Source organism: Halichoerus grypus, chromosome 7, assembly GCF_964656455.1.
Source record: "Halichoerus grypus chromosome 7, mHalGry1.hap1.1, whole genome shotgun sequence".
NCBI lineage: Eukaryota > Metazoa > Chordata > Mammalia > Carnivora > Phocidae > Halichoerus > Halichoerus grypus.
The window spans coordinates 57,901,184-57,926,908 of NC_135718.1; the positions used below are offsets into that span (position 1 = coordinate 57,901,184).

The 25,725-nt window shown below is 39.9% G+C and overlaps 1 protein-coding gene across 3 annotated transcripts in view; it reads left to right on the plus strand.

Moving 5' to 3' along the window:
• Nucleotides 1–25,725, plus strand: part of CTNNA3 (catenin alpha 3) — a 1,800,030-nt gene that overhangs the window by 796,396 nt on the left and 977,909 nt on the right. The window contains exon 1 of one of the 3 annotated variants that reach the window (XM_078077661.1): nt 22,244–22,452. The exons of the other annotated variants lie outside the window; for them this stretch is intronic. The gene's annotated coding sequence lies outside the window, so the exon portion shown is untranslated. Of the gene's footprint in view, nt 1–22,243; nt 22,453–25,725 lie in introns of those variants that run through there. 3 annotated transcript variants of the gene reach the window in all.

Genomic DNA, 25,725 nt, shown 5'->3' on the forward strand with positions numbered 1-25,725 from the left:
TATTTTGATATGTATAGGGCATATTCATATCCGTGTCCTACATAGAAAATCTGTAGGTGTCCTGTTGGAAAATGCCAGTGACCTAATGTAGCATAGAATCAGTATGGGCATTTGGCACTTGTCCACAACTCTAAGAAGGTCATTTGTCAGGGCTTTCAGAAGTATTTCAGGCCAGGTCTTGTCTAAAATAAAGATATAGTTCAAAATGTAGTTTTCAGATGAAAGTTTTTAATCATACCTTAGCTGGTTATTGTTCTCATAATTAGTTCTACTGGTTAAAGCTCAGTCCTAATACATCCAAGATCATGGCTTCAGTTTCCATGTGGGTTATTTAGTTTTATTCTATCTCATTATCACAGATTGTTCTTTTAATCCTGCTAGGGGCCTTGCAAGTGTCTTCCTTCTGGAAAAAAAAATGTATATAATTACTTTTAGATTTTGTATGCCAATACTCTGCATTCCCTACATTGGAAGACCATGCAACTCAGATTACTTGGCTGCATGTGTGGACACCAGCATATGATCTTGAGTAAATTGGAACTGAGTTAGTGTAAACTCTCTCTTGGGTCATTTTCACCCTGTTTGCTTCCTTTTAGAGACTCCAAGAGTAAAAATATTCATGAGTGTAGGAACAGGGTAATTATAATGAACTGACTAGTGGTTTCATTGAATACATGGAAACAAATGAAAATGAAAACACAATGGTCCGGGGCGCCTGGGTGGCTCAGTCGTTAAGCGTCTGCCTTCAGCTCGGGTCATGATCCCAGGGTCCTGGGATCGAGCCCCACATCGGGCTCCCTGCTCGGCGGGAAGCCTGCTTCTCCCTCTCCCACTCTCCCTGCTTGTGTTCCCTCTCTCCCTGCATCTCACTCTGTCAAATAAATAAAATCTTTAAAAAAAAAAAAAAAAACACAATGGTCCAAAGCCTTTGGGATACAGCAAAAGCGGCCATAAAAAGGAAGCATATAGCAATACAGGCTTACCTCAAAAAGCAAGAAAGATCTCAAATATATAACCTATCCTTACACCTAAAGGGGGTAGAAAACGAACAACAAATGAAGCCTAAAGCCAGCAGAAGAAGGGAAATAATAAAGATTAGAGCAGAAATACATGATATAGAAACTAAAAAAACAAGGGGACACATCATGAAACTAGGAGCTGGTTCTTTGGAAAAATTAATAAAATTGATAAACCCCTAGCCAGACTTATCAAAAAGAAAAGAAAAGGGACTCAAATAAACTCACAAATGAGAGAGGAGAAATGACAACCAACAGAAATACAATTGTAAGAGAATATTATGAAAAACTATATGTCAACAAATTGGACAACCTGGAAGAAATGGATAAATTCCTAGAAACATATAAACTACCAAAACTGAAACAGGAGGAAATAGAAAACTTGAACAGACTGATAACCAGCTAAGAATTGAGTCAGTAATCAAAAATCTCCCAACAAACAAAAGTCCAGGGCCAGGTGGCTTCATAGGGGAATTCTACTGACATTTAAAGAAGAATTAATATCTATTCTTCTCAAACTATTCAAAAAAGCAGAAAAGGAAGGAAAGCTTCCAAATTCATCCTATGAAGGCAACATTACCCAGATACCAAAACCAGTTAAAGACTCCACTAAAAAAAGAGAACTACAGGCCAATATCCCTGATGAACATAGATGCAAAAATTCTCAACAAAATTCTTGCAAATCAAATCCAACAGTACATTAAAAAATCATTCATGGCACCTGGGTGGCTCAGTTGGTTAAGCAACTGCCTTCGGCTTGGGTCATGATCCCGGGGTCCCGGGATTGATTCCCACATCGGTCTCCCTGCTCAGCAGGAAGCCTGCTTCTCCCTCTCCCTCCGCCTGCCACTCCCCCTGCTTTTGCTCTCTCTCATTGTCAAATAAATAAATAAAATCTTTAAAAAAAGAAAAAAACATTCACCATGATAAATAGGGATTTATTCCTGGGCGGCAAGGGGGTTCAATATTCACAAATCAATCAACGTGATACACCACATTAATAAAAGAAAGGATAAGAACTATCTGATCCTTTCAATAGAGGCAGGAAAAGCATTTCACAAAGTAGAACATCCATTCATGATAAAAACCCTCAACAAAGTAGGGTTATAAGGAACATACCTCAATATAACATATACAAAAGACCCACAGCTAATATCATCTTCAATGGGGAAAAACTGAGAGATTTTCCTCTAAGGTGAAGAACAGGACAGGAATGTCCACTCTCACCACTTTCCTTTAACATAGCACTGGAAGTCCTAGCCTTAGCAATCAGACCACACAAAGAAATAAAAGGCATTCAAATCCGCAAGGAAGAAGTCAGTCTTTCACTATTTGCAGGTGACGGGATACTCTATATAGAAAATCTTTAAGTGTAATGTGTTAGTGCCATTATTAAAGTCACTGGCAAATTCTGGCTCCTACCTGCTTTTAGGTTTGCTAAGACCAGGGTCCTTAAAGTCCCTGAGCACAGCTATCAATTCTGACACAGTTATCTTTGTATTAGTAAGAAGAGATGAGGCTCTGTTTGAATAATGAACCCTAACACATCAATAGCTTAACATATACAAGTTTTACTCATGCAAAGTCTCGTGTCTTCTCAGTGGCTCTCCAGGACACTTTCTTTGAGAAGTGACTTAGGGAGATCCTCTGCTACCATTTTGTGAAGCTGTCATCTCAACATGTAACTCCTCGGTCTCTACAGCAGGGAAAAGAGAGAGACCGCCTGAGCTTACACCTATTCTGCTTCCAGCTCATAGTTTAGAACTCACTGGGGAAGGTGTGCCCGGGAAGAGGAGGATCAAGGAGGACCTGGTAAGCACAGAGCCCACGTTGCCACACTGTCACTTCATTCTCTTCATTTCCCTTCTCTGAGCTTCACCTCATATTTCATTGCTCGCAGGTATCTCCAAACTAGTCTTCCTGGCTCTGGTGTCTGGCGTCTTCAGTGCGTTCTCAACATTGTTGTCAGAGTCATCTTATAACACTGTTTTCATCATATCAGTTTTCTGCTGCAGTATCTTCAACAGGCGCTCTCCATTACTTATAAACACAGTCCAAATTCCTCAGTGTGTGTCATATAAGACTTTATGGTTTGGCCCCAGGTTATATTCCTAAGCTCAGCACTATGCTTCTCCAACATGAACACTCAACTTGAATTCTCAACTCCACCCATACTCATGGTCTCCTAAACACACCTTAGCTAGGTCTACCTCTGCATGATTATTTTCACTATTTCTTCTACCTCTATCTATCCCTGAAGTGTTTCTGGTCCAGGAACCCAAAGCAATTGCTTTCTCTCTGCTTTATTCCCATTTCATCTATTATTTGTGTCATTCAGCTAGCATAAGCATTGCTGACTGGCATCATTGCTTAACTTCTCGTGGGCGTTTGTCTTATCTCTTCTATTAGATCATTTGCAAACAGAAGCTGTATCTATTCCTGCATATCCCAAAGATCTCAGAAAAATGCTAAAAACAGTCGTGTATGGGTAAAATTTGTTGAGAAGAATGGGCACCTGAAATTGAGTAGGGAGCCCTAATTTGCTTTATGTGATCCATAAGCTCTGGTTTCATGTAGTGGTCTATTAACATTACGATGGAATTTGTATTCTTATTTCTAGTACATGTTGACAGTGTAGGATCTCTGGCTTAGAGGTCTCAAGATGAATATTGTGATTCCTAATCTTTGCTTGGTTTTTATAGAAATGAATGAATTTTTAAATTCTCTTCATTAGTGACCCAGGAAGGCTCATGGTTCGTGGGAGGGAATGTTTGATTTTGGATTCTGCTTTATATCAACATACTAATATCATGATTAAGAAGTGACTACACAGTTAAGAATGCAAGGCTTTGGAGCCAGAGAGCATTGGGTTTAAATTATACAACCTACACCATGTGACTGTGTGCTTTGGGGACTCACCTTCTCTGTTGAGTTTCCATAAAATGGTTATAACATCTACCTCCATCACAAAGCCACTGAAATGATGAAATGACATAGTCTTCAAGACACTCAGCACAGAGCCTGACAGAGTTATTGCTCAAAAATGGCTAATTCTACCATTAATATTTTTGCTATTTAAGAAGATATCAATGTCACTTTATTTGAATCTAAAAAGCAGCATTGCCTTTGTTATTTATCTCCCTGGAATTTCTTTTTATTTTATTTTATTTTTTAAGACTTCATTTATTTGAGAGAGAGAGAGAGCACAAGCAAGGGGAGCAGGCTCCCCACTAAGCAGAGAGCCTGACCGCAGGGCTTGATCGCAGGACCCTGAGATCATGACCTGAGCCAAAGGCAGACAGACAAGCTCTCAACTGACTAAGCCACCCAGGTGTCCTCCCTGGAATTTCTTTGCAAAACAGAGGTAGGCGGAGGAGTACATTCATAGAAGGCTCCATCCAGAAGAATTTTGGCATCAGGTGCCCCAACAAAGCTCACATGCTGTGGCCACAGCACAGGTAAGAAAGAGCCTCCACTTTGTGGCCCGCTGGGCTGCTGGAACTGTTCCCTGCAGTGACTCCAGGGCTGGCTGGGTTATGAAAGGTATGGTTAATTGTGGGAGGAGGCTGTGATGTAACAACCTTAGTCATGGTTGCTCCTAGAATCCAGTAAAACCATAATGGCTATTGAAAGACAAAGGGCAACTCCATTTAGAACATCAAAATAAAGAGTAAGAAAAAGTAATAAAGGGAAGACAGTTTGGTTCATGCCCAGTCTTGTTCTGTTTTACTTCCTAGCAGAGCAGCTGAATGAGAATTTAATTTGTTGTGAGTACTGGCAGTGGGCAGGGAAAAAACAGAATTTACAAATGTTTTGAATTACTGGGAAGCTTGTGAAATTGTATGCACTGTTCAGTTTTATACATTTTTATGAGTGTGATACCTTGTTTCAATAGTGGGGGTTGAGGCTGCTTTGAGTGGGATTTGTAACTCCATTGTATTCTAAACAATTTAACAGATTTATCTGAAGTTTGAGGAACACAGACTTCAGCAAGTACACAAAGCAAAATGTGGCAGATTTGATTTGATACCGAATCCAAAATGCATGTTCACAGAAAGGGGAAAAATGAAATGAAGGGACAGTGGGCCTGGTGAATGGCAATGCTTTCTTCATTTAGTTTATCCAAGCTTCTGCTTTGCCTTTCCTGACCTTCGAAAACCTAGTGCCCAGTAAGAATTGCCAAGGATTTCTTAAACTACATTTTCTTTACCCACTATAAAAACTAAAAATTTCTATAGTGGGGGAATTATGCAGAACACTGGTATCTGAGCAGCTTCAACCATTTAGGCTTTCAAACTTAGAAAAAATAAATTTTAAATATTATAAATACATATAGATCTGGATTATAAGCAAACTTTCTTTTTTTTTTTTTTTTATTTAAATTTTTTATTATTATGTTAATCCCCATACATTACATCATTAGTTTTAGATATAGTGTTCCATGATTCATTGTTTGTGCATAACACCCAGTGCTCCATGCAGAACGTGCCCTCCTCAATACCCATCACCAGGCTAACCCATCCTCCCAACCCCCTCCCCTCTAGAACCCTCAGTTTGTTTTTCAGAGTCCATTGTCTCTCATGGTTCTTCTCCCCCTCCGATTTCCCCCCCTTCATTCTTCCCCTCCTGCTACATTCTTCTTCTTCTTTTTTTCTTTCTTAACATATATCGCATTATTTGTTTCAGAGGTACAGATCTGAGATTCAACAGTCTTGCACAATTCACAGCGTTTACCAGAACACATACCCTCCCCAGTGACCATCACCCAGTCACCCCATCCCTCCCACCCCACCCCCCACTCCAGCAACCCTCAGTTTGTTTCCTGAGATTAAGAATTCCTCATATCAGTGAGGTCATATGATACATGTCTTTCTCTGTTTGACTTATTTCGCTCAGCATAATACCCTCCAGTTCCATCCACGTCGTTGCAAATGGCAAGATCTCATTCCTTTTGATGGCTGCATAATATTCCATTGTATATATATACCACATCTTCTTTATCCATTCATCTGTTGATGGACATCTTGGCTCTTTCCACAGTTTGGCTATTGTGGACATTGCTGCTATAAACATCGGGGTGCACGTAGCCTTTCGGGTCCCTACTTTTGTATCTTTGGGGTAAATACCCAGTAGTGCAATTGCTGGATCGTATGGTAGCTCTATTTTCAACTTTTTGAGGAACCTCCATACTGTTTTCCAGAGTGGCTGCACCAGCTTGCATTCCCACCAACAGTGTAGGAGGGTTCCCCTTTCTCCGCATCCCCGCCAACATCTGTCATTTCCTGACTTGTTAATTTTAGCCATTCTGACTGGTGTAAGGTGGTATCTCATTGAGGTTTTGATTTGGATTTCCCTGATGCCGAGCGATATTGAACACTTTTTCATGTGTCTGTTGGCCATTTGGATGTCTTCTTTGGAAAAATGTCTGTTCATGTCTTCTGCCCGTTTCTTGATTGGATTCTTTGTTCTTTTGGTGTTGAGTTTGATGAGTTCTTTATAGATTTTGGATACTAGCCCTTTATCTGATATGTCATTTGCAAATATCTTCTCCCATTCTGTCAGTTGTCTTTTGGTTTTGTTGACTGTTTCCTTTGCTTTGCAAAAGCTTTTTATCTTGATGAAGTCCCAATAGTTCATTTTTGCCCTTGCTTCCCTTGCCTTTGGTGATGTTTCTAGGAAGAAGTTGCTGCGGCTGAGGTCGAAGAGGTTGCTGCCTGTGTTCTCCTTTAGGATTTTGATGGACTCCTGTCTCACATTGAGGTCTTTCAACCATTTGGAGTCTATTTTTGTGTGTGGTGTAAGGAAATGGTCCAGTTTCATTCTTCTGCATGTGGCTGTCCAATTTTCCCAACACCATTTGTTGAAGAGACTGTCTTTTTTCCATTGGACATTCTTTCCTGCTTTGTCAAAGATTAGTTGACCATAGAGTTGAGGGTCCATTTCTGGGCTCTCTATTCTGTTCCATTGATCTATGTGTCTGTTTTTGTGCCAGTACCATACTGTCTTGATGATGACAGCTTTGTAGTAGAGCTGGAAGTCCGGGATTGTGATGCCGCCAGCTTTGCTTTTCTTTTTCAACATTCCTCTGGCTATGCGGGGTCTTTTCTGGTTCCATACAAATTTGAGGATTATTTGTTCCATTTCTTTGAAGAAAGTGGATGGTATTTTGATGGGGATTGCATTGAATGTGTAGATTGCTCTAGGTAGGATTGACATCTTCACAATATTTGTTCTTCCAATCCATGAGCATGGAACGTTTTTCCATTTCTTTGTGTCTTCCTCAATTTCTTTCATGAGTATTTTATAGTTTTCTGAGTACAGATCCTTTGCCTCTTTGGTTAGATTTATTCCTAGGTATCTTATGGTTTTGGGTGCAATTGTAAATGGGATCGACTCCTTAATTTCTCTTTCTTCTGACTTGTTGTTGGTGTATAGGAATGCCACTGACTTCTGTGCATTGATTTTATATCCTGCCACTTGACTGAATTCCTGTATGAGTTCTAGCAGTTTTGGGGTGGAGTCTTTGGGATTTTCCACATAAAGTATCATATCATCTGCAAAGAGTGAGAGTTTGACTTCTTCTTTGCTGATTTGGATGCCTTTGATTTCTTTTTGTTGTCTGATTGCTGTGGCTAGGACTTCCAATACTATGTTGAATAGCAGTGGCGATAGTGGACATCCCTGCCGCGTTCCTGACCTTAGGGGGAAAGCTCTCAGTTTTTCCCCATTGAGAATGATATTCGCTGTAGGTTTTTCATAGATGGCTTTTATGATATTGAGGTATGTACCCTCTATCCCTATACTCTGAAGAGTTTTGATCAAGAAAGGATGCTGTACTTTGTCAAATGCTTTTTCTGCATCTATTGAGAGGATCATATGATTCTTGTTCTTTCTTTTGTTAATGTATTGTATCACGTTGATTGATTTGCGGATGTTGAACCAACCTTGCAGCCCAGGGATAAATCCGACTTGGTCGTGGTGAATAATCCTTTTAATGTACTGTTGGATCCTATTGGCTAGTATTTTGGTGAGAATTTTTGCATCCATGTTCATCAGGGATATTGGTCTGTAATTCTCCTTTTGGTGGGGTCTTTGTCTGGTTTTGGGATCAAGGTAATGCTGGCCTCATAAAATGAGTTTGGAAGTTTTCCTTCCATTTCTATTTTTTGGAACAGTTTCAGAAGGATAGGTATTAATTCTTCTTGAAATGTTTGGTAGAATTCCCCTGGGAAGCCATCTGGCCCTGGGCTTTTGTGTTTTGGGAGATTTTTGATGACTGCTTCTATTTCCTTAGTGGTTATAGGTCTGTTCAGGTTTTCTATTTCTTCCTGGTTCAGTTTTGGTAGTTGATACATCTCTAGGAATGCATCCATTACTTCCAGGTTATCTAATTTGCTGGCATAGAGTTGCTCATAATATGTTCTTATAATTGTTTGTATTTCTTTGGTGTTGGTTGTGATTTCTCCTCTTTCATTCATGATTTTGTTGATTTGGGTCATTTCTCTTTTCTTTTTGATAAGTCTGGCCAGGGGCTTATCAATCTTGTTAATTCTTTCAAAGAACCAGCTCCTAGTTTCGTTGATCTGTTCTACTGTTCTTTTGGTTTCTATTTCATTGATTTCTGCTCTGATCTTTATTATTTCTCTTCTCCTGCTGGGTTTAGGCTTTATTTGCTGTTCTTTCTCCAGCTCCTTTAGGTGTAGGGTTAGGTTGTTTACTTGAGACCTTTCTTGTTTCTTGAGAAAGGCTTGTATTGCTATATACTTTCCTCTTAGGACTGCCTTTGCTGTATCCCAAAGATTTTGAATAGTTGTGTTTTCATTTTCATTGGTTTCCATGAATTTTTTTAATTCTTCTTTAATTTCCTGGTTGACCCATTCATTCTTCAGTAGGATGCTCTTTAGCCTCCATGTATTTGAGTTCTTTCCGACTTTCCTCTTGTGATTGAGTTCTAGTTTCAAAGCATTGTGGTCTGAAAATATGCAGGGGATGATCCCAGTCTTTTGGTACCGGTTGAGACCTGATTTGTGACCTAGGATGTGATCTATTCTGGAGAATGTTCCATGGGCACTAGAGAAGAATGTGTATTCCTTTGCTTTGGGATGGAATGTTCTGAATATGTCTGTGAAGTCCATTTGGTCCAGTGTGTCATTTAAAGTCTTTATTTCCTTGTTGATCTTTTGCTTAGACGATCTGTCCATTTCAGTGAGGGGCGTGTTAAAGTCCCCCACTATTATTGTATTGTTGTCGATGTGTTTCTTTGCTTTTGTTATTAATTGCCTTATATAATTGGCTGCTCCCATGTTAGGGGCATAGATATTTACAATTGTTAGATCTTCTTGTTGGATAGACCCTTTAAGTAGGATATAGTGTCCTTCCTCATCTCTTATTACAGTCTTTGGTTTAAAATCTAATTTGTCTGATATAAGGATTGCCACCCCAGCTTTCTTTTGGTGTCCATTAGCATGGTAAATGGTTTTCCACCCCCTCACTTTCAATCTGGGGGTGTCTTTGGGTCTAAAATGAGTCTCTTGCAGACAGCATATCGATGGGTCTTGTTTTTTAATCCAATCTGATAGCCTGTGTCTTTTGATTGGGGCATTTAGCCCATTTACATTCAGGGTAACTATTGAAAGATAGGAATTCAGTGCCATTGTATTGCCTGTAAAGTGACTGTTACTGTATATTGTTTGTGTTCCTTTCTGGTCTATGTTGCTTTTAGGCTCTCTCTTTGCTTAGAGGACCCCTTTCAATATTTGTTGTAGGGCTGGTTTCGTGTTTGCAAATTCCTTTAGTTTTTGTTTGTCCTGGAAGCTTTTTATCTCTCCTTCAATTTTCAATGACAGCCTAGCTGGATATAGTATTCTTGGCTGCATATTTTTCTCATTTAGTGCTCTGAATATGTCCTGCCAGTCCTTTCTGGCCTGCCAGGTCTCTGTGGATAAGTCTGTCGCCAATCTAATGTTTCTACCATTGTAGGTTACAGATCTCTTCTCCCGAGCTGCTTTCAGGATTTTCTCTTTGTCTCTGAGACTCGTAAGTTTTACTATTAGATGTCGGGGTGTTGACCTATTTTTATTGATTTTGAGAGGGGTTCTCTGGGCTTCCTGGATTTTGATGCCTGTTTCCTTCCCCAAATTAGGGAAGTTCTCTGCTATAATTTGCTCCATTATACCTTCTGCCCCTCTCTCTCTTTCTTCTTCTTCTGGGATCCCAATTATTCTAATGTTGTTTCGTCTTATGGTATCGTTTATCTCTCGAATTCTGCCCTCGTGATCCAGTAGTTGTTTATCTCTCTTTTTCTCAGCTTCTTTATTTTCCATCATTTGGTCTTCTATCTCACTGATTCTTTCTTCTGCCTCATTTATCCTAGCAGTTAGCGCCCCCATATTTGATTGCACCTCATTGATAGCCTTTTTGATTTCTACTTGGTTCGATTTTAGTTCTTTTACTTCTCCAGAAAGGGTTTCTCTAATAACTTCCATGTTTTTTTCAAGCCCAGCTAGTATCTTTAAAGTGATGATTCTGAACTCTAGATCTGACATCGTACTAATGTCCGTATTGAGTAGGTCCCTGGCAGTCGGTACTACCTCTTGTTCTTTTTGTTGAGGTGATTTTTTCCGTCTTGTCATTTTGTGCAGAGGAGAATAGATTAATGAGAGAACAAAATGCTAGCAGGGTAACAACGTCCCCAGAAAATATACTCTAAACAAATCAGAAAAGACCTGAAGCAGTGGGAAAAGAAAGGGAAAGAGAGAAAAAAGAAAAAGAAAGAAAAAAAGAAAAAAGAAAAAGATAAAGATAAAAATAAAAGCAGGACAAAACAAAACAAAACAAAAACAGAATGTGATCAAATATGATCAGGCTGGATTATAGATCAGTGCCACACACTAGATTTTGGGTGTATTTTGGTCTGTTAAAAGAAAGTCCCTCCCAAAATTTTAAAGAAAGAAAAACATATATGTACAAAAATAAGGGTTGATATGATGAAGGGATGGAATATGACTGTAAAGATGGAAATTATAAAAAATTTTAAAAAAGGATTTGATAAGTTGTTTGAAAAAAGAAAGAATAGGATTAAGAAAAAAAAGAAAGAAAGAAAGAAAAAAGGGAGAGAATGTGATCAGGCAGGGGAGTAGAAAAAAACCATACACTAGAGATTTAGGGTATATTTTGATCTGTTAGAAGAAACTATCTCAAGATTTTAAAGAGAGAACAACTTATATATATATGCCAAAAATACGGGTAACTACTATGAAGGGATAGAATATGACTTTAAAAATGAAAAATAAAAATGTTTTTTTTTTTAAAAAGGGATTGATAAGATGTTGGTTGAAAAAGGGAAAAAGAAAAATTCAAAAAAAAAGAAAAAAGGAAAAAAAGAAAAAAAGTTAAAAAAATAATTAACTTTGAAAGACTAAAGAATCATGGTAAAAAAGCCATGAATTCTATGTGCAGTATTCCCCTAGCGCTGGAGTTCTGCCGTTCTCATTGATCGGTAAACTTGGTCTTGGCTGACTGTTCTCGCTGATCTTCTGGGGGAGGGGCCTGTTGCCGTGGTTCCCAAATGTCTTTGCCGGAGGCAGAATTGCCCCGCCCTTGCCGGTCCGGGCTAAGTAATCTGCTCGGGTTTGCTCTCCGGAGCTTTTGTTCCCTGCAAGCTTTCCGTACAGCTTTGGAGGCGGAGAGTGAAAATGGCAGCCTCCCAGTCTCCGCCCCGGCGGAGCCGAGAACTCGGGGTCCCGCTCCTCAGCGAGCCCCCAGAGAAAAGCAGTCAGTCACTCCCGTCTCCCCGGTCTCCGGCCGCACTCCACGCTCACCCGGCCTGTGACCGCGCCTTTCTATCTGGCATCCGACCCCGGGTGGAGTCTCCAAACCCAGCAGATCCCCGCGGTGCACTCCCGCACCTCTCCTCCCGGGGGAGGAAGGTGAGTCTCCCCGGATCTGTCACTTGTTGGGTCCCTGCTGGAGGAGCAGTGGCCCGACTGTGCCGCGGATCACGGTTTATGGCAACCCCGAGCTGAGAGCCTGCGCCTCAGGTCCATCTCTGCAGCCGGCTTCCCTGCTCCGATACCTGGGAGCTCTGCCGCACTCAGGCACCCCCGGTCTTTCTGTGACCCCGAGGGTCCTGAGACCACACTGTCCCGCGAGGGTTCCACCCCCCACTTCGCCACCAGAGTGACGTCCCTCAGCGGAGCAGACTTCTAAAAGTTCCGATTTTGTGCTCCGTGGCTCTATCACTTGCCAGAAGCGGCCGACGGAGGCCCCTCCCCCGCCGTCTATCCTCCCGAATAACGCCTCGGATTCACTTCTCCGCACGTCCTACCTTCCAGAAAGTGGTCGCTTTTCTGTTCAGAGAGTTGTTGCTATTCTTTTCTTCGATCTCCTGTTGAGTTTGTAGGTGTTCAGAATGGTTTGATCCCTATCCAGCTGAATTCCTGAGAGGAGACGAAATCCAGGTCTCCTACTCCTCCGCCATCTTGCTCCGCCCCCATAAGCAAACTTTCTTAATCTCTGGGTTAGATTGGGATGCAAAAATGGAATCAATTTTCTTGCATTTTTGGTACGATCTAAAATTACTGACCTAAGGTTGGAACTTACTGTTTTTCCATATCAAGGCAAGAATAGAGGACATAGGATAAAAAGAAGTGATGGTAAACTGAGTTCAAAGAGTCAGTAACTAAGAATGATCATGGGGCTTGCAATAGGAAAGTGGATTTATTTTCTTAAAAAGATTTCCTCCTTGCTTCCCTGAGAACAACGTAAGTGGCCCTCTCACAGATAAGTGGTGAGAAAATTTTATCAGGCTTCTATCTTTCTACTCCTCTAACTTGCACTGCTTCGAGTGCAGGCTCTGACAGGTGACAGTTCATGAAATTATTATAAAAGGAGGCAGGCATCAGTGACAAAGGTGCTGGAGCTAGGCTCAGAGCTGGAGCTACCCCGGGCCCCAGTCCCCTTCAAGAAACATAATTCAAGTGAAAAACAATGTTCTTGTTGTTTATAAGAACAGTTTCAAGAGAAGCTCTGTAGCTCCCCCTCTCATGACCTTGCCACATCCTGCTCCATCCCTTTGGAAATTCTGGAGTTGGCATTACCTTCTGGGTCTTGGTCAGTCTACTGGCTAGGACTTGCTAAGAATCAGCCAGCGGACAGTGCCTAGAATTGTAGTGATAAAGTCTAGGCAGGGGTCAAAATGGGAACAGAGACAAGGGTTCTTATCAAAACTAGCTGGCTAACTGGGAAGTAGGGGCAAAAAAAGGTAGAGCGGGTGTCAAGTGATACAGAGGCAAAAAAGAAGGGAGGAAGGAAGGGAGGGAGGAAGGAAGGAAGGAAGGAAGAAAGAAAGAAAAAGAAAGAGAAAGAAAGAAAAAGAAAGAAAGAAAGGAAAGGAAAGAAAGGAGAGAAAGGAAAGAAAGGAAAGAAAAGAAAAGAAAAAAGAAAAGAAAAGGAAAAAAACAGGCAGCTCATGCAGTACTCAGTTCTGAGCATCTTCAGAGTAAAGGCAGAGAGCAATCGTGCCCTGTGGATTACATGTCTCTGGCTCTGGCTTCCCAGGTACCTCACCCTAATCTGTAAAAGAACTAAACAATCAAAACTGTTCCTGGGGAAAGCATAGGTTTATGCACGGAACCCAGTAAGAATAGATCTCCAGAGTTCAGGTGTCACTGAACAGTTGCATATAAATTACCCTTTTCCTCCATATTTGTGCCTGGGGACTTCTCCTCTTCCTTTTCTCCTTCTGCTTCCTACTCTTCTCCTTCTGCTTTCTTGCCCTTATTTGTATTTGTTCTCACTTAACAGCAATCACAGGCTTCCTTGACCAGCTAAAGTGAAACACTGCTAGGGTTGCATGTAGGATTGCTCTATTTTTTCTTTTTTTTAATTCCTAATAGGTCCAAAACTTTAATCATGGCTGCAGGTGAGTTGAAGACTAATATTTTCTAAACTTTGGCTTGTGTGAATATAAATGTATATAAGAATATATCCACATTATATTCTTAAGCAAGATCATGCTAATGCATTATTGGAAGAACGAGGTTAAATAAGGACTACATATTATGTAGGCAGAGGCATTTTAAAATGAAATAGTGACTCTTAGAAAATACCTGGTTTTCCTAAGGCTCTGAACACTAAACTACAAACTAAATTTGGAAAATGTCTCAATTTTATTTATTTGTCTCAATTTTATTTATTCTCTCAGAAGATTTGGTGATCTGACTAGCATCTTTTTGTGTTTTTGTTGTTGTTTGTCTAATCTAATATATGCTTAGTTTCTGCTTTAGTAGTTTGAGTATTTATCTCTTTTCCAGTAAGTTTTTAGAGAGGAATCTTTAAAAATGCACACTGCAGCCACTCTATGGCTCATCTGACCACCTATCCAGATCTTTCCCTGAAGACATCACAGTAAGGAAAATAGGAAAATACTACATATTTCTTGTGGAAGAGGGTGGATGTTTATTATATATCCCACTTAGTAATATCCCTCCCTTAACTGAGGGCGCGGTCTCTATCTATCTTAAACAAGGCTCAGGCCTGCCCCATGTAACCTTTAGGGATTTAACACATCAGCCAGGGGTCTGCGTACCACAGATCTGCAGGCACATGACCCTGTGAAACAGCTAAGTTTTATACTGTATATAAAACAACGAGTGTACTTTTTTTAAAAAGGACTCTTGTGATCCATAGAGTGTTAGCAGTGGTTGGTTGCTTCTTTTTATTGCTCTTTCTTCCCAATAATGGTATCTGTCCCACTGTTGTGCCTCAGGCACTGAAATAGGATACTAATGAGAATCTCTCAACATTTATGGGTCAAATGACATTTTTTTAAATTCTATTCCGTGAGTTGGGATTAGCAGATTGTCTAATTTTATTATTTTAAAGCTTTCTATTATGTTTTCGTATTATTGAATAACTACCTTTTCAAAAAAAAATTATTTATTTAGAGACAGAGAGGGACAAAGAGGAAGAGAGGGAGAATCCCAAGCAGACTCCACGCTGAGCACAGAGCCCAATGTGGTGCTTGACCTCAGTGCCCTGAGATCATGCTGGGAGCCAAAATCAAGAGTTGAATGCTTAACTGAGCGAGCCATCCAGGCGCCCCTTGAATAACTACCTTTTGTGTAGTCCAATAATCAAATGAGATATTGGATATTTATACAGATAGAATCAACAAGAGGCGTAAAATAACCCATTTTAATGATCACATTTAATGATCACATTTGCAGTAATGTCATTTAAATACTATTGGATGATTTGCAACTGGCTGACTGATGTTTTCCTTAACTGTGCTTCCTTATATTTATTTTCATTTTTAAAAAATCTGTGATTAAAAGTGAATGTAAGAACATGGACAGTGAGTTCACTGAGTATAATCAAAATCCAGGAGTGGGATCTGAGTCTGTCTTTCAGGTACAATCCTTTGGGACAGTTATGTAAACATTATGTTCACACATGGCCTCTCCTAATCTCTCCAGGTTGTGAACCTGCTCCTCTCCTCCACGGGAAACATCTCCCACTTCCATCTTCCCCACTGGACTTTGCATAATTTATATTCTCTTCTTGGAACATCCTTTCCTATCCTCATTGCCTTCTAAACTCTTCGTTCTTTAGGGCTTAGTAGCACAATGTCCAGAAAGCAATTGGCAATCACTCCAGCTCCATCCAATCTGCCCATGATGGGTTCTCATTACAAACTGCACTTGTCCTTCATAGCATTGTTACCACTGCAGTTTCACATTTATGTATGTGATCCTTTAGTTAATAACTTTCTCCCTACTAGATTGTAACTTAAATGAAGGTAGGAATAGTGTTTATTTCTGCTTCTCTAGCATAGTTCCTGGCACAGAGTATTACATAGTTGTTCAATGAATATTTGAATGAATGAATGAATGAATGAATATAGGAGGTAAAGAAGTTTATTATTAATAATATTATTATTATTGTTTTTATTGTTATGTTAATCACCATACATTACATCATTAGTTTTTGATGTAGTGTTCCATGATTCATTGTTTGTGCATAACACCCAGTGCTCCATGCAGAACGTGCCCTCTTTAAACCCGTCACCAGGCTAACCCATCCTCCCATCCCCCTCCCCTCTAGAACCCTCAGTTTGTTTTTCAGAGTCCATAGTCTCTGATGTTCGTCTCCCCCTCTGATTTCCCCCCTTTCATTCTTCCCCTCCTGCTATCTTCTTTTTTTTTTTCTTAACATATAATGTATTATTTGTTTCAGAGGTACAGATCTGTGATTCAACAGTCTTGCACAATTCACAGCGCTCACCATAGCATATACCCTCCCCAGTGTCTATCACTCAGCCACCCCATGCCTCCCACCCCAACCCCCACTCCAGCAACCCTCAGTTTGTTTCCTGAGATTAAGAATTCCTCATATCAGTGAGGTCATATGATACATTTCTTTCTCTGATTGACTTATTTCGCTCAGCATAACACCCTCCAGTTCCATCCAGGTCGTTGCAAATGGCAAGATCTCATTCCTTTTGATGGCTGCATAATATTCCATTGTATATATATACCACCTCTTCTTTATCCATTCATCTGTCGATGGACATCTTGGCTCTTTCCACAGTTTGGCTATTGTGGACATTGCTGCTATAAACATCGGGGTGCATGTACCCCTTCGGATCCCTACATTTGTATCTTTGGGGTAAATACCCAGTACTGCAATTGCTGGATCATAGGGTAGCTCTATCTTCAACTTTTTGAGGAACCTCCATACTGTTTTCCAGAGTGGCTGCACCAGCTTGCATTCCCACCAACAGTGTAGGAGGGTTCCCCTTTCTCCGCATCCTTGGCAACATCTGTCGTTTCCTGACTTGTTAGTTTTAGCCATTCTGACTGATGTGAGGTGGTATCTCATTGAGGTTTTGATTTGGATTTCCCTGATGCTGAGTGATGCTGAGCACTTTTTCATGTGTCTCTTGGCCATTTGGATGTCTTCTTTGGAAAAATGTCTGTTCATGTCTTCTACCCATTTCTTGATTGGATTACTTGTTCTTTGGGTGTTGAGTTTGATAAGTTCTTTATAGATTTTGGATACTAGCCCTTTATCTGATATGTCATTTGCAAAGATCTTCTCCCATTCTGTCGGTTGTCTTTTGGTTTTGTTGACTGTTTCTTTTGCTGTGCAAAAGCTTTTTATCTTGATGAAGTCCCAATAGTTCATTTTTGCTCTTGCTTCCCTTGCCTTTGATGATGTTTCTAGGAAGAAGTTGCTGCGGCTGAGGTTGAAGAGGTTGCTGCCTGTGTTTTCCTTTAGGATTTTGATGGACTCCTATTTCACATTTAGGTCTTTCAACCATTTTGAGTCTATTTTTGTGTGTGGTGTAAGGAAATGGTCCAGTTTCATTCTTCTGCATGTGGCTGTCCAATTTTCCCAACACCATTTGTTGAAGAGACTGTCTTTTTTCCATTGGGCATTCTTTCCTGCTTTGTCAAAGATTAGTTGACCATAAAGTTGAGGGTCCATTGCTGGGCTCTCTATTCTGTTACATTGATCTATGTGTCTGTTTTTATGCCAGTACCAAACTGTCTTGATGATGACAGCTTTGTAATAGAGCTGGAAGTCTGGAATTGTGATGCCGCCAACTTTGCTTTTCTTTTTCAACATTCCTCTGGCTATTCGGGGTCTTTTCTGGTTCCATACAAATTTTAGGATTGTTTGTTCCAGCTCTGTGAAAAAGTTGATGGTATTTTGATGGGGATTGCATTGAATGTGTAGATTGCTCTAGGTAGCATTGACATCTTCCCAATATTTGTTCTTCCAATCCATGAGCATGGAACGTTTTTCCATTTCTTTGTGTCTTCCTCAATTTCTTTCATGAGTATTTTATAGTTTTCTGAGTACAGATCCTTTGCCTCTTTGGTTAGATTTATTCCTAGGTATGTGATGGTTTTGGGTGCAATTGTAAATGGGATCGACTCCTTAATTTCTCTTTCTTCTGTCTTGTTGTTGGTGTGTAGGAATGCCACTGATTTCTGTGCATTGATTTTTATATCCTGCCACTTTACTGAATTCCTGTATGAGTTCTAGCAGTTTTGGGGTGGAGTCTTTTGGATTTTCCACATAAAGTATCATATCATCTGCAAAGAGTGAGAGTTTGACTTCTTCCTTGCTGATTTGGATGCCTTTGATTTCTTTTTGTTGTCTGATTGCTGTGGCTAAGACTTCTAATACTATGTTGAATAGCAGTGGTGATAGTGGACATCCCTGCCATATTCCTGACCTTAAGGGGATAGCTTTCAGTTTTTCCCCGTTGAGAATGATATTCACTGTGGGTTTTTCATAGATGGCTTTTATGATATTGAGGTATGTACCCTCTATCCCTATACTCTGAAGAGTTTTGATCAAGAAAGGATGCTGTACTTTGTCAAATGCTTTTTCTGCATCTATTGAGAGGATCATATGATTCTTGTTCTTTCTTTTGTTAATGTATTGTATCACGTTGATTGATTTGCGGATGTTGAACCAACCTTGCAGCCCAGGGATAAATCCCACTTGGTCGTGGTGAATAATCCTTTTAATGTACTGTTGGATCCTATTGGCTAGTATTTTGGTGAGAATTTTTACATCCATGTTCATCAAGGATATTGGTCTGTAAGTCTCCTTTTTGTTGGGGTCTTTGTCTGGTTTTGGGATCAAGGTAATAGTGGCCTCCTAAAGTGAGTTTGGAAGTTTTCCTTCCATTTCTATTTTTTGGAACAGTTTCAGAAGAATAGGTATTAATTCTTCTTTAAATGTTTGGTAGAACTCCCCTGGGAAGCCATCTGGCTCTGGGCTTTGGTTTGTTGGGAGATTTTTGATGACTGCTTCAATCTCCTTAGTGGTTATAGGTCTGTTCAGGTTTTCTCTTTCTTCCTGGTTCAGTTTTGGTAGTTGATACATCTCTAGGAATGCATCCATTTCTTCCAGAATATCTAATTTGCTGGCATAGAGTTGCTCATAATATGTTCTTATAATTGTTTGTATTTCTTTTGTGTTGGTTGTGATCTCTCCTCTTTCATTCATGATTTTGTTGATTTGAGTCATTTCTCTTTTCTTTTTGATAAGTCTGGCCAGGGGTTTATCAATCTTGTTAATTCTTTCACAGAACCAGCTCCTAGTTTCGTTGATCTGTTCTACTGTTCCTTTGGTTTCTATTTCATTGATTTCTGCTCTGATCTTTATTATTTCTCTTCTCCTGCTGGGTTTAGGCTTTATTTGCTGTTCTTTCTCCAGCTCCTTTAGGTGTAGGGTTAGGTTGTGTACTTGAGACCTTTCTTGTTTCTTGAGATAGGCTTGTATTGCTATACACTTGCCTCTTAGGACTGCTTTTGCTGCATCCCAAAGATTTTGAACAGTTGTGTTTTCATTTTCATTGGTTTCCATGAATTTTTTTAATTCTCTTTAATTTCCTGGTTGACCCATTCATTCTTTAGTAGTATGCTCTTTAGCCTCCATGTATTTGAGTTCTTTCCGACTTTCCTCTTGTGATTGAGTTCTAGTTTCAAAGCACTGTGGTCCGAAAATATTCAGGGAATGATCCCAATCTTTTAGTACCGGTTGAGACCTGATTTATGACCTAGGATGTGATCAATTCTGGAGAATGTTCCATGGGTACTAGAGAAGAATGTGTATTCCGTTGCTTTGGGATGGAATGTTCTGAATATGTCTGTGAAGTCCATTTGGTCCAGTGTGTCATTTAAAGTCTTTATTTCCTTGTTGACCTTTTGCTTAGATGATCTGTCCATTTCAGTGAGGGGGGTGTTAAAGTCCCCCACTATTATTGTATTGTTGTCAATGTGTTTCTTTGCTTTTGTTATTAATTGCGTTATATAATTGGCTGCTCCCATGTTAGGGGCATAGATATTTACAATTGTTAGATCTTCTTGTTGGATAGACCCTTTAAGTAGGATATAGTGTCCTTCCTCATCTCTTACTACAGTCTTTGGTTTAAAATCTAATTTGTCTGATATAAGGATTGCCATCCAGCTTTCTTTTGGTGTCCATTAGCATGGTAAATGGTTTTCCACCCCCTCACTTTCAATCTGGGGGTGTCTTTGGGTCTAAAATGAGTCTCTTGCAGACAGCATATCGATGGGTCTTGTTTTTTTATCCAATCTGATAGCCTGTGTCTTTTGATTGGGGCATTTAGCCCATTTACATTCAGGGTAACTATTGAAAGATAGGAATTCAGTGCCATTGTATTGCCTGTAAGGTGACTGTTACTGTATATTGTCTGTGTTCCTTTCTGGTCTATGTTGCTTTTAGGCTCTCTCTTTGCTTAGAGGCCCCCTTTCAATATTTCTTGTAGGGCTGGTTTTGTGTTTGCAATTTCCTTTAGTTTTTGTTTGTCCTGGGAGCTTTTTATCTCTCCTTCTATTTTCAATGACAGCCTAGCTGGATATAGTATTCTTGGCTGCATATTTTTCTCATTTAGTGCTCTGAAGATATCCTGCCAGTCCTTTCTGGCCTGCCAGGTCTCTGTGGATAGGTCTGTTGCCAATCTAATGTTTCTACCATTGTAGGTTACAGATCTCTTCTCCCGAGCTGCTTTCAGGATTTTCTCTTTGTCTCTGAGACTTGTAAGTTTTACTATTAGATGTTGGGGTGTTGACCTATTTTTATTCATTTTGAGAGGGGTTCTCTGTGCCTCCTGGATTTTGATGCCTGTTTCCTTCCCCAAATTAGGGAAGTTCTCTGCTATAATTTGCTCCAATATACCTTCTGCCCCTCTCTCTCTTTCTTCTTCTTCTGGGATCCCAATTATTCTAATGTTGTTTTGTCTCATGGTATCGCTTAGCTCTCGAATTCTGCCCTGATGATCCAGTAGTTGTTTATCTCTCTTTTTCTCAGCTTCTTTATTTTCTATCATTTGGTCTTCTGTATCACTGATTCTCTGTTCTGCCTCATTTATCATAGCAGTTAGCACCCCCATTTTTGATTGCACCTCATTAATAGCCTTTTTGATTTCGACTTGGTTAGATTTTAGTTCTTTTATTTCTCCAGAAAGTGTTTCTCTAATAACTTCCTTGCTTTCTTCAAGCCCAGCTAGTATCTTTAAAGTGATGATTCTGAACTCTAGATCCGACATCATACTAATGTCATATTGAGTAGGTCCCTGGCAGTCGGTACTATCTCTTGTTCTTTTTGTTGAGGTGATTTTTTTCTGTCTTGTCATTTTGTTCAGAGGAGAATAGATTAATGAGAGAACAAAATGCTAACAGGGTAACAACGTCCCCAGAAAATATACTCTAAACAAATCAGAAAAGACCTGAAGCCGGGGGAAAAAGAAATGGAAAAAAAGAATAAAGAAAAAGCAAAGAAAAAGAAAAAGATAAAATCAAAAAAAAAAAAACAGAACAAAACAAAAAACCCCAGAATATTATCAAATATGATCAGGCTGGTGCATAGATCAGTGCCACACACTAGATTTTGGGTGGATTTTGGTGTGTTAAAAGATAGTGCCTCCCAAAATTTTAAAGAAAGAAAAACTTATATATGTACAAAAATAAGGGTTGATATGATGAAGGGATGGAATATGAATGTAAAGATGAAAATTATAAAAAAATTTATAAAAGGAATTGATAAGAAGTTGTTTGAAAAAAGAAAAGAGGATTTAACAAAAAAAGGAAAAAAGGGAGAGAATGTGATCAGGCAGGAGAGTAGAACAAAACCATACACTAGAGATTTAGGGTATATTTTGGTCTGTTAGAAGAAACTATCTCAAAATTTCAAAGAGAGAACAACTTATATATATATGCCACAAATAAGGGTAACTACTATGAAGGGATAAAATATGACTCTAAAAATGAAAAATAAAAATGTTTTTCAAAAAAGGGATTGATAAGATGTTGGTTGAAAAAGGGAAAAACAAAAATTCAAAAAAAAAAGACAGTTAAAAAAAATTAACTTTGAAAGACTAAAGAATCATGGTAAAAAAGCCATGAATTCTATGTGCAGTATTCCCCTAGCACTGGAGTTCCGCCGTTCTCATTGATGGGTAAACTTGGTCTTGGCTGGCTGTTCTTGCTGATCTTCTGGGGGAGGGGCCTGTTGCTGTGGTTCCCAAATGTCTTTGCCAGAGGTGGAATTGCCCTGCCCTTGCCGGTCTGGGCTAAGTATTCTGCTTGGGTTTGCTCTTGGGAGCTTTTGTTCCCTGCAAGCTTTCCGTACAGCTTTGGAGGCCGAGAGTGAAAATGGCGGCCTCCCAATCTCCTCCCCGGAGGAGCCGAGAACTCGGGGCCCCACTCCTCAGTGTGCCCCCACAGAAAAGCAGTCAGTCACTCCTGTCTCCCCGGTCTCCGGCCACACTCCGTGCTCACCCGGCCTGCGACCGAGCGTTTCTATCTCTGGCACCCGACTCGGTGTGGAGTCTCCAAACCCAGCAGATCCCTGTGGTGCACTCCCGCGCCGCTCCTCCTGGGGAAGGAAGGTGAGTCTCCCCGGATCTGCCGCTTGTTGGGTCCCTGCTGGAGGAGCAGTGGCCCGACTGTGCCGCGGATCACGGTTTATGGCAACCCCGAGCTGAGAGCCCGCGCCTGGGCTCCGTCTCTGCAGCCGGCTTCCCTGCTCCGATACCTGGGAGCTCTGCCGCACTCAGGCACCTGCGGTCTTCTGTGACCCCGAGGGTTCTGAGACCACACTGTCCCACGAGGGTTCCACCCCCCGCTTAGCCACCGAAGTGACGTCCCTCAGCGGAGCCGACTTCTAAAAGTTCCGATTTTGTGCTCCGTGGCTCTATCACTTGCCAGAAGCCGCCGACGGAGGCTCCCTCCCCCGCCGTCTATCCTCCCGAATATCACCTCAGATTCACTTCTCCGCACGTCCTACCTTCCAGAAAGTGGTCGCTTTTCTGTTCAGAGAGTTGTTGCTATTCTTTTCTTCGATCTCCTGTTGAGTTTGTAGGTATTCAGAATGGTTTGATCCCTATCCAGCTGAATTCCTGAGACCAGACGAAATCCAGGTCTCCTACTCCTCCGCCATCTTGCTCCGCCCCCCTATTATTATTTGTTTTTAAGATACAAGATCTTATCAGTCTGGTACTTTCACTTGTACAAGTATCTTTTTTGGTTGAAACAAGGCAAATAATAGAGAATGGTATACACCAGGGAAAATTTGGTTCAAAGGTAAAACATGAAGTTTAATAGAAGGATTCTTTAAATTATAAACAGAGAAATAAAAACAGAGGTTCAATTTATTTTATCCATATGCACATGTGGTTACAACTTTTTATATATATGCATTTATTTGTACATGTAAACAGAATGACTTTAATACATTATTAATGCCTACTATGTATAGGTAATCTATTAAATGTTAGAGAAGATAAAAACAACTAATGATTTTGAATAGTTCCTGCAGTACGTGCTTTCACATAATTTATCACATTTATTTTCTATAACAGTTCTACTCCTACAAAATGACTCAGAAAGATGCAATATCTTTCCCAATGTGACAAACCTCGTAAGTGGCTCAGTTGGGAATTGTTCTTGGCAGTCTTATGAATGCATCTTGCAGTCCTCCAATTATGGGGAGCATAATTGACCAGGGTATGTACCTTACCAGGATTTCCAGCTACTCTGCTCTGAAATCCATTGCCATGTTTGTACCCAGGTCATGCTCTCCAAGGGCTGCTTCTGGCCTATGACAGAGCACAGCAGAGATTCTAAAGTGAAGTTGTTCTGAGGACATATGGACCTCTTCATTGCCTGACTGGCTTGAAGACTCCTCAGTGGACTTATTAAACCTTCTTTAGACTGCAGTGTAGGAACTTCTACCGAAACTTCCCTCCTTGTCTCTGCATTAGGCTTGGTGTCTGACAGCAATCCCAGCCTTCCTTGCTTGAGCAGAATTCTTACATGGTTAATCCTGTGTTGGTATCTGCTTCTTGAAGGATCCAGATAAAACCATCCTTCCAGCAAGAAACTCTTGAGAAGGGAAAGAGATAACGTAAGCACAGACAATTGGAAGAGGGCAGTGAGGTTTCAGCCAAGGCAGAGGTTATGGTTTCCAGGGGTGGGTCTTCAAGAAGGAGTTCAGATTTTGCATTTTCCTTTAAGAATAGGCACCTGCCTACCTGAGTGGGAGAGCAAGAGGAAACAGTATGGGAAAAGGAAGAGTCATAGCAAAACTTGTATTTGGCAGATGGACCTTTTAAGTAGAGCATAAGTGTGTGTGGAGGGGAAAAGATGGATTGAAAGAGAGAAAAAGTGAAGCTCATATTGTATAAACTCAGAAGATGATATATGGTAGGAATTAAGAATATGAGCTTCAGAATCAGAAAGATCTCAATTTGAGTTCTGGTATTTACAATAATAGCTGTATGAAATTAGGAAAATTTAGCCTCTGTTAGTCTTGCTTTCTCATACATAAAATGTGGTTAATAATACCGCCATCATGGATTAAATGAGATAATGTATTGAAAGAGAAAAAAAAATAAGAACAAAAAAAGAAGTTGCTTCTTCAAATAAGCAAAAAATCATGGAGATTATTAGGATTTGGGAGTTTAAGTGAATGTTTATTCCTCAGGTGGACAGACTTTAAAAACATATTACAGAAGGACTTCAATAAAAACACACTTTGGGTGCCTGGGTGGGTCAATTGGTTAAGTGTCCAACTCTTGATATTAGCTCTGGTCTTGATCTCAGGGTCTTGAGTTCAGGCCCCATGTTGGGCTCCATGCCCAGTGTGGAGCCTACTTAAAACACACACACACACACACACACACACACACACACACACTCTTAATATTTTCGTTGTGCTACAAAACTAATTTAACTGGTTGTGTTTCAAAGTAAAATATAGTTATCAGAATTTACACCTTGCACAATGCTAGAATAGAGAGTACTACAGTTGTATGCAAAATTTTATTCAAATATTTTTGTGAAATATTTGCATGAAACTTATAAAGTGATGTAATAGTCATGTAGTCAAAGAAAGTTAATTTTCCTAAATTCCAGGATTAATTATTATTTCAGGATCCTTAATAGATGCCAGCTATGGGTAGCTTCTTTTCTGACATTTATCACTCTGTAGTTTTTCAATAATAAGATTTCCAAAATAGTACATGTACTTCAATGAGAAGTTATTTACTTAATTTTATAGGTGTGTCTTTTTTATCTCTGAATTTTGATGGAATTTTTTGTCCTTTTATTTTTTGCCTCCTTGATATTGCTTAGTTTATAAATACAGTTATTCATTCAAGTAATTCATGATTGTGTATCTTGCATTCATGGAGAACAGAATTCCCAATTGAATATCATGAGTACTGATGCTAATCAACAAGATTTATAACAGGGAAGACAGTCAAAAAGAAAGCAAGTGGGGATTTCTTTTTCCTGATTTGACTTCTTGTCCTTGGTGTAATGGACTTGAACTCATCAATGCTTTGCTCAGGGGTTGAAGATACAGCATTGTCTTATATATGTGAACCACTTCATACCATTAAACGATATGGGAACATTTGACCCTTAGTTTTCAGAGTATTTCTATTTATCACATCAGAACACCTTGTTTACTTTTTCTTTCATCAGGCCACAGTAGCCTGAAAGTGTTAATGCATCCACTATTTAGCTAACTTATTTCTAGAAATAGTGTTGATATACATTTTAAAATATGTGTATTCGTAGTTAATATAGTTTTTATAAAATCATATTTTAAATTTATATATTGTTTTCCTCTTGGAAGTCCAAACATCTCTTAAAGC